General features: G+C 43.5%; 2 pseudogenes; one reads left to right on the forward strand and one right to left on the reverse strand.

Moving 5' to 3' along the window:
* The first annotated feature begins 4,493 nt into the window (after positions 1 to 4,493).
* LOC136552454 (rab GTPase-activating protein 22-like) lies at positions 4,494 to 8,909 on the forward strand (annotated as a pseudogene).
* Positions 8,910 to 10,814: 1,905 nt separating this feature from the next.
* LOC136552455 (COBRA-like protein 10) lies at positions 10,815 to 13,518 on the reverse strand (annotated as a pseudogene).
* Between the last annotated feature and the right edge of the window lie 2,233 nt (positions 13,519 to 15,751).

Raw genomic sequence — 15,751 nt, forward strand, 5'->3', positions numbered from 1 at the left:
TGAACTCAGCAATTCTCCTATCAAACAAACACTTTTTTTAGACACGTGTGTGTCGCACGTGCATTTCTACTAGTTTTCAAAACACATGTTGAAAGTCATCAACTACACCAGAATTTTTGATACGTCCAAGCAGTACGAGCAGAGGACTAGAGAGGAGGCAAGCGCTGGCTATGGCCTATGGCTTCTGTCAGGTGCCAATGTGCCATCGACGTCCACGTACTAGATACTCCAATGAGATTCTGCGGCGGCGCTTGAAGGATGGCGGTGGTGAAATTGACCGCTAAAGGCAAAAAGAAGAGGAAGAAGAAGACGACGACGGTGGTGGCGAGTTTCTAGAAAAATAAAAGAAAACACGAACTGGCCTCGCGTGATGGGCTACTCGGCTGCACGTTCTCGTTACGGGAAAATCAATGTAGGGGCGTCAAACTTTTTATAGGTGACAGGATTGTTCTACACTCCCTTAGGTCATGTGTACTCCCAAAATAGTTGACATTTTAGGTTTGGATATAAAAATTCAAAAGGAATGAAAATGTACAATACACAGAAAATAAGGAGGAGAAAGATAAAGATGTACTGGAAAAATAAAAATATGTATTAGAAGAAAAGAAAGCTGCATTTAGAAGTGAGGGTGACAGCTATTCAAATTTAAATCCCACAACCTCAACTATATATTTTGGGACGAAGAGAACACATCGAACTGGATCGAGACTAGTGCGTTTGGAATTAGAAATACAAGTATAGGAACCAACTCGAGTTCAAGTTGTTGTAGCAGATGGGGAAGAAACGGCACCGAGTATGTGCATGTGGGCCCCTATACATAGAAACTATGTATCTAACAATGGTAGAACGACTTAAGATTTGGAATGGAGGGACTAGCACATAAAGGCAGTCTCAGTGCTAGAAACTAGCTATGTCCGTGGCGACTCCGAGTAGTCATTAACCAGGTAATGGAGGAACGTCCTCAGTGTAAAGATCTAAATATGGTGGCATACTACGAGGAAGTACGAAAGCTAGAACACAAGTCCGACCACATTGAGGTGCATCATGTCCTTCGATAGGACAATGATACGACAGACACCCTAGCCAAGCTAGGATCCGCTCATGAATCAGTGCCACCTAGTGTGTTTTCCCGACTTGTCCAAAAACCCTCTATTCGACTAGAGGATAAAAAAACTGAAGAAGAGCCATGACTAAAAGTGATGGCAATCACCCTAGACTGGGCAGTTGGCACAAGCGTTTATCGCTTACTTGTTACCCTGATATCCTCTCAATGGATGTAACAGAGGCACGATGGTTATCTAGAAAAGTGAGTCTTTTATCATGAATTCATGATCGACAATGAGCTCCACAAATAGAAGTACCTTACAAAGATGTATATCGATAGAGGAAGGCAAATCCTTGCTACTTGACATCCACGCTAGAGCCTACTGGACATCACGCTATGCTCCAAACATTGGTCAGAAAAGCCTTTCAACAAGTCTTCTACTAGCCAAAGACGGTGGTCGACGCTGAGAAGATTGTTCGCACCTTTGTTAATTCTATGGGAGACAAACACTTGCCATCACAACAGGGGCGAGTCTAGAGCACGAAGGACCCAAGTGCACACTTAACACTGCATGACTTCAGTATACACATGTCATAATAATATTGGTCCGATGACAAAGTGGCAACAGTAGAAATGCTTATCTAAATAAAGAATCTTTCTGCAGTGATTGTTAGATGTTAATATAAATAAATACCAACAAAATATCTAAGGTCCACATGTCAAAATACGTCACTAAAATTGCGTCGAGATAATAACCTATCAATAAAGATGTTAATTAGATAATTAAATATTGTTCCAAGGTTGAATTCACGAACTAAAAGATGATGAAAAACTGAAAGCAATTCCTTACCTCCTAGGTCCTAGCTCCTGCTGCCATTTTCTTGAAGCAGTCCACTACCACAACATTTATAACTTTTAACATTTTCTCTTTCTCCACATTGTTAGAATCATCAGATGTTTTTCTTTTTAACCATGGTGAGGACATCACCGGCTCAGATATGATCATATTAACCACTTCTAAATGAAAGGTGCAGCCATTCTATGTGGCTTATCTTGATATATTTGATGAATTTGTGCTACACCGTGAAGTGTGCATATTTTCGTTTTCAGAATTACTTACATGGATTAAGAGAAAGGCCAATTGCATATGAGAAGCATGGATGATTAACTAAAGTGATTTTGGACCAAGTCCAAGTATTTCTAACGGCCTACATCAGGCCACCATGTTATTTTTGGTCCAAGGAAAGAAAGTGTTCAAGTCCAACACGTTTTGAAAGTTGGATTCGGACTGCAGAACAGCCTCAGTGCGACGATCACCACGGCTTCAGACGGACTCCGATTGTGACATTCTAGCACTTCATGGAAATCTTATCAAGTCTACTTTCTAATGAATCCAAACTCATGCCTATATCTTATAAGATGCATCTGCGGTTGTCATTTTAATGCTGAGACCTTTTCTACCTATGGTGTTGTGTCACCCTATATTTTGGGCTACTGGCCCATGTATTAAGTTAGATTCATTAGGGACACGGCCTAGGATCAATTGGAGAATGATCCAAACAACGTTGTGGTCGTCCTCCCATCTACTTATAGTTCTCTGGAGCCGTCACAAACAAATTGGGTTTTGTTTTAATGTAAGTCTAGTTGCTGCTAGTTGTAGACACATGCTTCGGCTCACTAAAAAAATAATATACCAAATACAAACAAAATAGACCATGCTTGAATCTTTAAATCTATTTAGAAATTACAAGATTTTTAGAGGCCTTTAGGTCCTTTCTTTCAAATTGACAAAAATATATTCAAAAAATCTAGGTGGCTTTGGAATTTTGTTTATACGAAGAAACTTTCTTCCCATAAAACCATTTCCATCAAATAAATCTTACTTCTATGAAAATAAAATCGACTTTCATAAAGCGGTTTTCTATTGAATGATTGATGAAAACCGAGATTCTGTTCTCACGATGGAACGTGCTATTTGGGGGTGCAAAAAAAGAATGACGGAAATGTATAACGGACTAACCAGAATAGCTAGCAGTAGCAGATAATACAATGTTTGCTACGTTCGGCGTGGAAACAGCGAACCTACAGACGGCGGAAGACATACGGCCCATGAACAAATTCAACCCACGAGCGGATCGATGCGCAGGGGACGCTTGGCCGGAGGCTGATTACTATTTACAGGGATGTTTGGTCCCGAGCCAAAGCCCGCCAAAGCAGTTGTGGCGCAGCAGAAGCCTGTGGCGAGAAAATAAACAGAAAAAACTTGTAGCTGCCACCATTTGCATGTAAACCAAACACTAGCCAACTCTCCATGGCGGACAACCAAACAGCCTCTACAGTCATGATGCAGCGATTTTTGTTCTCACACAAGGAGTGAACACACCGACTCCATAGCAAAAACTGTAGCCTATGTGGATGTTCTGAAATGGTGGATCGCATCTTTTTTGAATGTCATATATAGCTAGACTGATCTGATTCTGCTTTAAAGAGGCCCTTGGTTGGGATAGGTGCCCGAGAAGTATGCAATATGTTTTTGACCACTAGATTGTCTTAGGGGAAAGGAATTATCATGTTAAGCTGTTTATGTTTGCTATTGTGCTATGGGGGCTGTGGAATGTCAGAAACAAAATGAGAATTGAGAAAAAAAAATTCCACGATCTTCTAATGAATTCTTTCACAAAATTTTCAGTGCAGAAATGGCTCATTCTTTTGATCAACAAGATGCAAGATTTCTGGCAGACAAGATCGACAGAATGAAGAAATGGCTGAAGTCATTTTGGAGACAAACTGAAGGTCACTAAGTCGAAGGAGTCATCTGATGGGCTATATTCTATAAATGCCTTCCCTTTTTTCTGTTTGTAGCTCTCATGGTGTTCGCTGTTATGCTTGCCGTTGGCCTTAGCCTAAGGGTAGTCGTTTTTCAACGTTCTTCAGGTTTGGAACCGGCATATGTACTATCTGGTGCGTTGTGTGTGGGCTGGTATATCCCCAGCCAGGTTAGGTGTGAGTTTGTATTGTGAACATGTGCTTTCTATAGAGACAGTTTTCCTTGGTCCCACACCACCAACACCTTCATCCATGATGATGTAAGAAGACAGACCTAGTCATCCTCAAGGACTCGTTTGGTTCTTTGAACCTAGAAGAAAACCTAAAGGATTTTAGGTTGGCCACATCCCAAATTTTGACCATGGTCAGCTGAGAATCCAGCCATAAACTCCATCTTACCTTAATCAACCCAACCATTACAGGTTTACAGCTCCAGCAAAACACCACAGGGCACAGGCCATGAATCCAAAAATAATAATGAAAACCCGTCAGTTAATTAAAGTACCTAACGGATAACTACCATACCTACCGATGAAATCCACAATAGCTATAGATAGCAACGCGTGGTCATCCAGTAACGAAGTCTGGCATTGGAGTGAAGCTGTCCATTTCCGACAAACCCAACTCGTACCGTCCAAGACGGGGGCCAAGGAATGCCCGGGGAAGCCGGCGAGCTGGAGCCTGGCGGCAGCGTGGAACCGGTCGTCCTCCTCCCTCCCCGTCGCTCCCGACCTCCTCCTCCTCCTAATTTAACCCCACCCGGCCTCCCCGGTTCGCCCCGACCGCATCCCCCCCTTAACCTCCCCTCCTCCTCCTCCTGCGGTCCCAACTCCCATCCTTCGGTTCAGGAGGCAGGCAGGCAGGAAGGCAGGTTGGAGGGGGGATTGGCTCCGCTCCTGCTCCATTGCGCGTGATCCGGCTCGTTCCTGTGATTGATCTAGGCGTTCTTGGATTAGTCCTGGAAGAAGGTCAAACGGTTGTTGCAAGCCTCGCTGGGTGCTTCAACGAACGCGAAGGTGGTGCTGTCATTTAGCGCGTCTTGCATTGGCTGGATTCGACCTGTTGGCCTGGTGGCGTGCTGTCGTTGATTGAGCTTCGAGGATGATGAAGTGGGGGCTCAGCAGCGGCACGCCCGCGGATTCCTACTACGAGGTCCGGTCAGACTGCACGGACGGTGTGCCCAAGAGCAAGTTCAAGATTAAGGTCTGGTTTTTCTACTTTCATATGTCTCTCTTTTATTTCATTCTGTATCTGTCAATTTTGATTATGGTGTGATGATGCCTATAGAAAGCATAATATGTGTTTGCTGGTATCGCAATTTGGCCAATGTATGCCTTTTCCTTTAGAAAAGAAACAAAGGATTGGGCCCCTGTAGTATTGGTGCAATGAAGGAAAACATAAACAAATTTTACAAATGAATACTGTGTAGCTGGAAAGATGGAGAATCTATTGGTTCATTGCTTCAATAACACATCTTGTATCTGCTCTATAAATTGCTGATTTAATAAAGAAGATGTTTTTTTGTAATACTACTAGCATCAGTCTTCGTCCTTGTCTTAATAATATCCCATTTCCTTTCCAAGCCTCATCAGCACCAAATAGATGAGCCCACTCAATACATTCAGTTCTTTCATAACTCTTTTGTAGCCAAATCTCTGCTGCAGAATCCAAGTTGCTTAGTTTATGAAATAATTACAATCAGGTCAGATCGAAGGACATAGGGTCTTTGTGCGAACTTACTTACTCCTATATCAATATTGATAGCATTTTTACGTCTGTTGTTGAGGCCTTGATGCCACTCTTGTTCTTTTGTCTACAAAACACAATCCTTTCTTGTTCCAAGCAACTATATCTTATATACTTCATTTCAGGCTGGCAAAACATTAAGTGCTCGGAAATGGCAGGCTGCATTTAGTCCCGATGGCTGTCTTGATATTGCCTCAGTCCTAAGCCGGATACAAAGAGGAGTAAGATTCCTTAGTTTCATATATGCTCCTTGTCCTACAGATATTTCTTATATGTGTTATGTTCATTTAGTAATGTTTACATAACAATCAATATGATCTATCTTCTTTTAGGGTGTCCATCCAACAGTCAGAGGAGAGGTCTGGGAATTCTTACTTGGCTGCTTCGATCCCAGAAGTACCTTTGATGAAAGGGAAGAGATCAGGCAAATACGGAGGTACTTGCTTCAGTAAAATATACAAGGCATTTCTTGTTTGATAGGCATTTTTTTCGCATTAGGAAATTTGTAAGTATTCGCCCCCTTAAATTTAAAGAGTGGTAGTAATGCCTGTCGACTCACCAATTAAACATTTGCTCTTTTTTTTTTTTTTTGCTAGTTATTCCATATTGGATCGCCATTTTGGTTTCCTGTTTTTTCTCTTACTAAAGACAATTATTTCTACCAAGAAAAGTTAGTGTGACCCCTATGGTATAGACAAAGAAATAATTTTGTGCACCATCACCCCTTTTTCGGATGGCAAGCTTCAGTTTATACTCAGTTACCATAGAAAGTAATTGTTCAGTTCCTCCCCTTGTATTGTCCTCGCATCGCAAATCCTTTCCCGATATCTCTGTAATAATTTATTCCGATGATTTTTATTTATAGGAATAAAGAACTATCAGTAAAACATGCTGTTCGCTTAGCCTGAATTTTTATTTTTTGACCTTATGAATCACACAGGCTACAGTATGCCAGATGGAAGGAAGATTGTCGACAGATGGATTCGCATGTTGGTAGCGGTAAAGTTATCACAGCACCACTTATCACTGAGGATGGCAGACCTATTAAGGATCCTCTGGTTTTACTTGAGGCTACTTCTGACAAGAACACTTCAGAAGGTGCTCCAACTACCAGCATAAATGGAACTGAAATTGATGAATCTGCAGAACGCATTACCGATAAGCAAATTATCGAGTGGAAGCTGACATTGCATCAAATTGGTATGCTTTAACTTTATTTCTTTTTCTCTGCTTCCTGATTCTTTTCTCCCTATCTTTTTTATTGACCTTTGAATATCAATATAGGGCTTGACGTCCTACGCACTGATCGCACCATGGTATTCTATGAGAACAAAGAAAATCTTTCCAAATTATGGGATATTCTAGCTGTGTATGCATGGATTGACAAAGATGTTGGTTACTGCCAAGGTTAGCTACATCAGACATGCAGAGAAAACTCATTCACAGTCCAAATAAGCTTACAGGTGTATTATCATTTATACTTCATACAGGAATGAGTGATTTATGCTCACCAATGATAGTTCTACTAAATGATGAAGCAGATGCCTTTTGGTGCTTTGAGAAATTGATGCGTAGATTGGTATGTCTTGCTTTTTGTAATTTTTCTTCTAAAAATTCAGAAACATACATTGGTACTGTTGCAGGTCACCTACATTTGGTTCCTTTCATGTTTGACATCATTCTGATCACTTTGATGATTGAAATGTAGCGAGGAAATTTCAAATGCACAGATCAATCTGTGGGAGTAGCCAACCAACTTCAACACCTTGCATCTATTATTCAGGTTCTTGACCCGAAGCTACATGACCACCTAGGTAAATATGGGTAGCACAAACTTGTCCAAATGTCAATCTTAATTTTGTCTTACTGTGAATATTCTCTTACTGGTACTGAGTCCTCAATGCAGAAACTCTTGGTGGAGGTGACTACCTTTTTGCGTTCCGTATGTTCATGGTGCTATTTAGGCGTGAAGTATCATTTGGAGACTCCTTATACCTCTGGGAGGTATGAAGCTGCCATAATAATAATACAATATGATATGATGAATGTATGCAGAATGAGACCATTGGTTGTCTATTGATTCTTCTCATTGACGTTCGTTGTTCATGATCTTGAGGCATACTCTTTACAAAAATAACATTTTTGTGATACCTTAAGAGCTTTAAGTGCAGCTTCGGTTTATTTTACTAGAATTATTATATTCTTTTTTATGAGCCTTATGTTGATTTTGAACTCATCTTTTGTCTTTGAAACCTCTGAACAGATGATGTGGGCTCTGGAATACGACCCTGACATCTTCTTCGCAGCAGTGTGAAGAACAAGGTGCAGTACATAAAAATAAAGTTTCTAAATCCAAACTGAAAGGACTGCGCCATTTTGGCAAGTGGGATAATAATAAGGATAAGGACAAGGAAAATGCTAAAAATGGGGCTGAGGATGGTGAAGATGGTCCGGTTCCAATTTCAGTTTTCATGGTTGCTAGTGTCCTTAAGGAAAAGAGAGAAAAGCTATTACAAGAAGCTAGAGGACTGGATGATCTTATCAGGGTAAGGGGCGTAATCTTTCCTTCGTGGAGTTCACAAATGATCACTTTGATCTATGCTTGGGTTGTACATCAACAATTTTAACTTTTGCTTTTATTTCCTTCCAGATATTGAACGATGTAAATGGGAACTTGGATGCCAAGAAAGCTTGTGCTGGAGCATTGAAACTTCACAAAAAATACCTGAAAAAGGTAACCTGCTATCCTATTGCTAATCAAGTTCCTGCTATCATGTTGGTAAGCACTACTTCTTTACATGAAGGCTGTAACAAGTGCCGATATATGTAATGCAGGAATTTTCTTACTTAACAACTGAGTACGCTACACTTGTTGCTTTGACAGGCACAACAAGCAAAGAAACCTTAGACGTGCCATGGAACACACCTCCCCAATGGATTATCCTTACCATTTGAACATACACGACCATTTTCTACACACTACTTTGAGTGAAGATTTACAGGACACGGGTGGTCATCGTCTGACGTGTCCTCAGATACACTGACTCTGATGGTGCCAGGCTAGTGGGTTGAGTACAGGATGAGTGCAACCGGTCGTATGTATCTCACGTTGTTTGCACTCAAGAATTTTGTACAGACAGAAGGTGGTGCGGGTAGCATGCCTTGCATACATAATTTTTTCAATACAAGTTGAAATGAACACCACCTTGCGACAGAATTCAGCTTCAGGAAAGTTCTGCCCATATTGTAAAAGCTGTAAAAGTGCACGATCTAATGTTTTCATTGAAGTACACATGCCAAGAGAACAAGTAAGTTTTTTTTTTTTTTTGGAATTGGAGAACTAGTAAGATGACCTGGCATGAGAGGCGTGGTCTAAAAACATATTTTAGGAGGGGCTTTTCCTCCTATTTTATGCGTTTGGGTTATTCTTCTAAGCTTCAAAGGACACAAATTTGTGTGTGTGTGTGTGGGGGGGGGGGGTGGTTCCATGCCTAATACAATAATAAATAGCCAATTATAGAAATAATAAATTATAAAATAGTGATTTGATTTCCATATACATTAGTAACAAAAATAACTAAATAAACAGTCTATGTAAAACACAAGGCAATTTCTGAATAAAAAATATGAAAAGTTATAAGAGTTAAATGTATGAACGGTCTCTGAACTTGTCAAAGAGTGTTACTAGGTCCACGAACTTTGAAAATGCATTTGTTTTGTCTCTAGACTTGTTAAGCGGTATATGTGCATTTCTTGCTCATGTATGATGCTAGTGTGGCATGCATTTTGCATTTAAACTCTCTCCCTTCCCTCTTCTCTTAAAAATCGCACAAAAAATACCAAAAATAAATAGTCCATATAAAATATAAATAGCTAAACTTAAAATTAAAATTTATAAAAAATAGTAATGTGTATTATTAAGTAAATTTAAAATAATATTTCTTTGACTCTATGATTAAAAACATACTACAATGATCCTATATATCTGGTTGCTTGAGGCAAAGTGGCTCCAACAAATAAGAGCTGAATTACAATGGGTCTAGCTATATTTTGGGAGAAAAGGCAACAATGTAGCTGCGCTAAAATTTACAAGATAGTCCAAAATTTAAATTTATAAATAGGCTAATTTTTTTCAACAATATGTCCGTTGACACGTATTTCATTAAAAGGTATAAATAGGCCAATTGCTAAGTGACTTGGGTCTTGGTTTTACTGAGTATTGGGGCTCACCAAAACGAAAATGAAGGCTACCTTAGTTAGGTATCGATAAAAATTGCACAGCCATATTGCGATTGAAGTGGGAAGAAATCGAAAAAAGAGAGAGACCATAATAGGTTCAGGACAAGGTATCGATCGATGTCCTGCTTCATAAAAGAAAAGGGTATTGATCGATGATAACTATATAGACTTCGACCCATAGATGCAACGGGAGCGCAGAAAAAAAAAACGACTACAATCAAATAAAGAAACAAAACTACAAGGAAAAATATTTTACAAGAAAAAAATCAGATAGAGCATCTCCAAGCCCAACAATTTTTTTCCCAAAACCATAAAGTTTTTCAACTCACCAAAAAATATTGGGAGGAATAAATAAAACCATCTACAATAGTTTTCAATAATTCACTCCTAAAATATAAAAGATAATTTTAAATCAAGAATCATATACTATTTCTAAATTATCCTAACCCCTTGTTTATATTATTTTATATTTGCATCAAGACCATTTCCTACTCTTTATTCTTTCTCATATTCTTCCACCTTTAGATTGGCTGATGGATAGGCGCGTGGGAGATGCACGGCGCGAGATCGGTCTATTTTTTCAAACACGGAAAGATTGGAAGGTGGGATTGAGAACTGTTGGAGATGAGTTTTTTCTGTTCTTACCAAAGAACAATCAAACAAAGAAACAAAATTATTAACACAAAGTATTTTACAAGGAAAATTCAGATGTTAAGTGGAAAAAAAGGCTAGCTACCCATGCATGATATTCGCGCGGACCACCTTACTAGTTGACAGACTGAGATGTTAGGTTCTAAGGAGGGGATGCTGACTAAATATGTACATTGAGACTTTATGCATCACAGCTGTAAATTTTATTTTTCTGATTTTAAAATATGAATACACCCTCCTCTGTAGATGAAAACTAATTACGCGGAATATACATAGACAAACTCGTGAGCTTTTGTAAGGCAATGAAACTGGAATAAAAGTGGAAACCCAATGAGCATAGACATCCAACCAATACAACCACAACCTTGAAATGTTACATGCCCCCCTCCATCCCCTTACAAGTTACAACTCTCACCATCATACCCATATGACCCTCACAGACATTTGTTGCATCCAAACCAGCATATATGTTCATCATCTCCGGCCAACCCACGTCCCACCCTCCACTTGTTTAATTCATTCAGGTCAGTTTCCACTTGGATGCTTGTGTACTCGTTTGTAAAATGGAGCTTCTGCATTTGGTGTGGGGATCATTTGTGATATCTGAACCGAAGTGAAAACGTACAATCGTCCCCTGCAATTTAAAGTGTTCAACAAATGCAGCGCCCCAAGCCAAATCCCCTATGTATAAACTCGGCCCGTGAAGTCGATCGTTTTCACTCATCATAGGCGCAAGGAATCCAGTAGCGCCACAATCATCACGAGCGCCGCCGCCATGGCAACCTGCCCGAGGCTCGGCGTCCCAGCCCGCCGGCGCGCGTTCGACACCTTGGGTATCCTATCCGGCAGCGCGCACTCCTCGCCGTCGAAGTAGACCCTCTTGGGGAAACCTTCCCCTTTGGGAATGTCGATGTTGGGCGCGTCTTTCCTGGTGAACGAGAGGACCGACTGCTGCTTGCCGGGAAGCCTGGGTTCCGCCGGCGTCTTCCCGTCGGTGATGGGCTCGAGGAACGCGAGGCCCGGCACCCCCTGCATGAAGATGGTGTTGTTGAAGGGGGCGCCCATCCGCGTGCCGTTGAAGGAGTAGACGTTCTCGTAGCCGCTGAAGTGGCTGCCCATGGTGACGGCGGCGAACCAGTCCTTGAAGGTGTAGTCCTGCCAGTTGAAGATGGTCATGCGCGCCGACCAGCCGGACTTGTAGTTGTTCATGACGTGCCAGTTGATGCTGACGCCGCAGTTGTCGCTGCACGGCATGGGGTTGGGCACCCGCCAGTGCTTGATCTTGGCCCACGCGCGGGCCTTGGCCGACCGGTTGTCGAACGGGATGAGCAGCGCCTCCGGCGGCAGCTGCATGGCGCGCGCGTCCGGGTCGCACGTCGCCGTGTCGTTGCCGCAGCCGCAGGCGCAGGTGCTGCAGGGCACCACGGAGTCGTTGTAGTAGGCGGAGAAGGAGACGCAGCACTTGGAGGCGCGCTTCTTGGGCCGCGTGATGTTGCACGCCACCTGCCACGACGCCACGGCCGGGGTGGACGACATGAGCCCCGTCGGGTCCGGGAACTCCTGGGGGCTCACGCGGATGGGCTGCCCGCACGCGTACTGCGGGTTGAGCTTGCCGGAGATCTTCCAGTTCTGCGGCGGGTACAGCGCCGTGCGGTTGAGGTCCGGCGGCAGCTTGTACACCTGCATCTGGAACATGGCCCGCGACTTGGACGGGTCCATGGTGGGCGGCAGCAGGGTTCCGTTCTTGCAGCAGAAGGGCACGTTCCCGATGGCGTCGTCCTTCTCCCGCTCCGGCGGGAGGTCCACGATGACGGGCCGCTTCTCGCAGTTGTAGACCGGGGTGAAGTCGAAGTCCTTGTAGTAGCCCGCGGCGGGGCTGTAGATGCAGGCGGGGCCTTCCTTGAGCAGCGTGTAGGCGCCCTTCATGTTGTAGATGAACTCGCCGCGCTTCCACTCCCAGGTGAGGTTCCAGTTGTCCAGCCGGCTGATGGGGCTCCAGTTGTCGATGGTCACCTGCACCTGGTAGTTGTTGGCTGTCGCCTGCAGCACGTCGTAGGCGAACGTCAGGTCGGCTTTCCTGCCGTGTCTGGTACCGCGTGCTGTTGGCATTCTTCGCCTTGAACTTGCGGTCCTTGACGCAGCACACGTACATCACGCTGCCTGCAATTGCATTTTGCATTGCAACAGTTGTAGTTATTGGCCGTGGACGGAGGCCATGGCATGAAGTACCACAGCCACAGACATGGCGGCGAGCGAAAGGCGAACGACGATGCGTACCTTTGTGGTTGGGGGCGGGGCACCGGAAGCCCTCGGGTTTTGTCAGCTTGATGGTCTTGGGCATGGGCTTCCCAGGGGGCTTCACGCCGAACTGGGTGCCGGTGATCTCAATCTTGCTCTCGATCAGGGACGGCTCGCCGGCCGTCTCGATGGAGTTGAGGAGGTCGGCCATCGGGTACCCCGCGAAGGTGACGCCGCCGGACACGTTGGCGGGGAGGTCGGAGCCGTCGAGGAGCACGGCGCCGCCGACGGACACGAGGATCTCCTTGTGCTGGAAGCCCACGAACATCTGCCACGCCTTGAGGTCCTCGGTCATGGTGTTGAGCACCGACGCCGTCGCCTTGAACGCGTACGGCTGCGCCGTCGCGTTCTTCAGGTGCGGGTACTCCTTGGTGCGCTCCATGAACGTGTACGACAGGAACACGCCGTTGCACGCTTCCTGCGCCTTGAACTGCGGCTTCTTCTTCTCGTCATCCTCGTCGTCACCGCCGCCATCGTTATAGTCCTGCGCCACCGCGGCGGTGACCACGGCGAGCAACGTCGCCACCACCAGGAGCGCCCGCATCCGCCGGAGCGGCACTGGCGGCGCTGCCATGACCATTCAGCTCGATCGACCGGCCGGTCCAAGAACGACGGCGCCGATCGAGCTAGCAAGCGTTTGAGCGAATAATGGACGGATCGTTGGGGGCAAGAAGGTGGCTCCCTCGCTCGACAGGGAGGCCAGGCGTGGTGGGAAGCAAATGCATGCGTTCCAACGGGGGAGGAGGGGGCAAGAAGGTATAATTAGGCATGCTGCATGCAGGTTTTGTGCGAGGTTGCTAAAATTGAGGTGCATGGTTCTCGAGCGCGTGCGCTTGCTCCTTGCTTCCATTTCCATCCATGGTTTGCCAACGCTTGTGGTTGGTTGCGTTGTCCGCTTGAGGAAGACGGGAAGACCGTGTCAAATGACCGCATTTGGACACCGAGATTACCGCGGGAGAGTCGCCCGTTATAATGGGTAGCCGGTAGGTAGGTTATGCGCGCGCCAAGCTTCTAACACGAATTTTCTGGCCAAGATTGGAGAAGCACGCACACCAGCGTGCAAGCTTCCTGGAACAGAATACGGTCTTCATTTGAAAAATGCGAAAATGGTTGTTTCTTGTAAGTTCAGTGTCACGGGCCAGCCCATCAAAACCCGCTCAACTGAAGCTGACGACGGAATACTGAAGACCACCAGAAGCTGCCCGCAAGCACATCTTTCTCGGCCTAACGCAAAATACTCCGGCCCAACATAGATTATGCGTATAGGGATGAAAAATAGAAATGGATATCAAATCAGCCGACATCTGTATCCGCTAAACTTATAATAATGAATATCCATAGTCGTATCCGTTTTCTAATGTAGATGCTAAATAGATGTAGCTGAATTCGTTCTTCATATCTTTCTTTATCCGATTCTAGATCTGTATTTAACAAAAAATATATCCGACATTTATTCATATATTCGCAAAGAACAAGGTATAATGAATCTATTTAAAAGTTTTCTCTCCATTACTAATAAGGGCATTCAAACTATTTCATAGTATATATAAATATTTTTTTAATATTTATTTAATATACATGTGCTATATCTACACCATAGGTGTAGAATGTAGAATACTATTCTACACCAAGATGTTATACTGAACAAAATTCAGAGTAGTCGCGTTTCAGTATTATTTAGTATTTCAAGGTACTGGGTGTAGTACTGACTGATACTGAACGTAGTTCGGTAGTACTCATCTGGTCAGTTTTGGCTTGTGGTGTAGAATATACACCTATGGTGTAGAATAGCACTGTCGTTATTTAATATCATTAAAAATATATAAATATTAAATTAGTTTATTATTTTCCTAATTTAATTTGAACCTAATGTATTTGTTGTTGTGAATTATTTTCAAATAAATTAGCTATATTCTGATATTATGATTCTATGATGGTGGTAAACCAAATGCGACCAAGGCGTTAGAGACCCCTGTACCTGTATGGCTACACGTGAAGCAGACAGCCAAGCAGCCACTGGGCCTTACATTCTCATTCTCTAGTCCAAAAACCAATCGACAATCGCAGGTCTGTGTTGTAGTGTTGCATTTCTCCATGTGGTAGTTCGATTAATTGAAAAAAAAACTATTAATGGAGAAAGCGGTAGTTCTCCGGCTGTCTGTAGCAGATGGAATGATACCGGTAGTTCGATACGCACGTGCACGAACAGAACAGACAACACCGACGGCTAGGCAGTCGCTAACCGATGGTCGAGGTTGGCATGGATGGCAGCTAGCACAGAGAGTGCCGGCGTCCAAATTTTTTATTTTTTAGCTTTTTTTTTTGAATTTTTTCACAAATATGTCCTTAGGTAAGATTTTAAAATCTGAACCCTTAGCTCGACACCATCGTTGCTGGCGCCGAGCTATTGGACTCGAAGCAGACGTAGCGGTGACATAGCAAGCTATTCGACGCCATAGATCATGGCGCCAAGCTCGGCGCCAAGATCTATGGCACCAATCTTGGCGTCAAGCTTGGCGCCATAATCTATGGCGCCGATGTGATGTTTTAACCCCGGCCCCAACCTTTCTATCCGAGCCTTCTTTCTCTTCTTTCTTCTCTCTCTCGGGTTTTTTCTCTTCCCACTTCGTCCTACCTCACGAATCGGCATATTGGACCTTGAAAATTTTGATTTGATTCGTAGATCTTCGAGAGCAAGGTATCATCGCTTCTCTCCTAATTTTTTCGCATCGATTCGGTATATATTAGTCGGATTTTTGAACCTAAGAATCGTCATTACTTAGGGTTTCATGCCATTTTTAATATTTGTATTATACCTAGGTAACCGCAGCGTAAGTTGTTATGTTATGGATTCATTATTGTGCATAACATTGAAAACCACAGGTTTAGGGTTTAATGTTAATTGCTTTCGGTTCTTAGAACGAAATTGGTTGTATTGTAGTTATG

This window comes from Miscanthus floridulus, chromosome 4 (genome assembly GCF_019320115.1).
Source record: "Miscanthus floridulus cultivar M001 chromosome 4, ASM1932011v1, whole genome shotgun sequence".
NCBI classification, from domain to species: Eukaryota; Viridiplantae; Streptophyta; class Magnoliopsida; order Poales; family Poaceae; genus Miscanthus; species Miscanthus floridulus.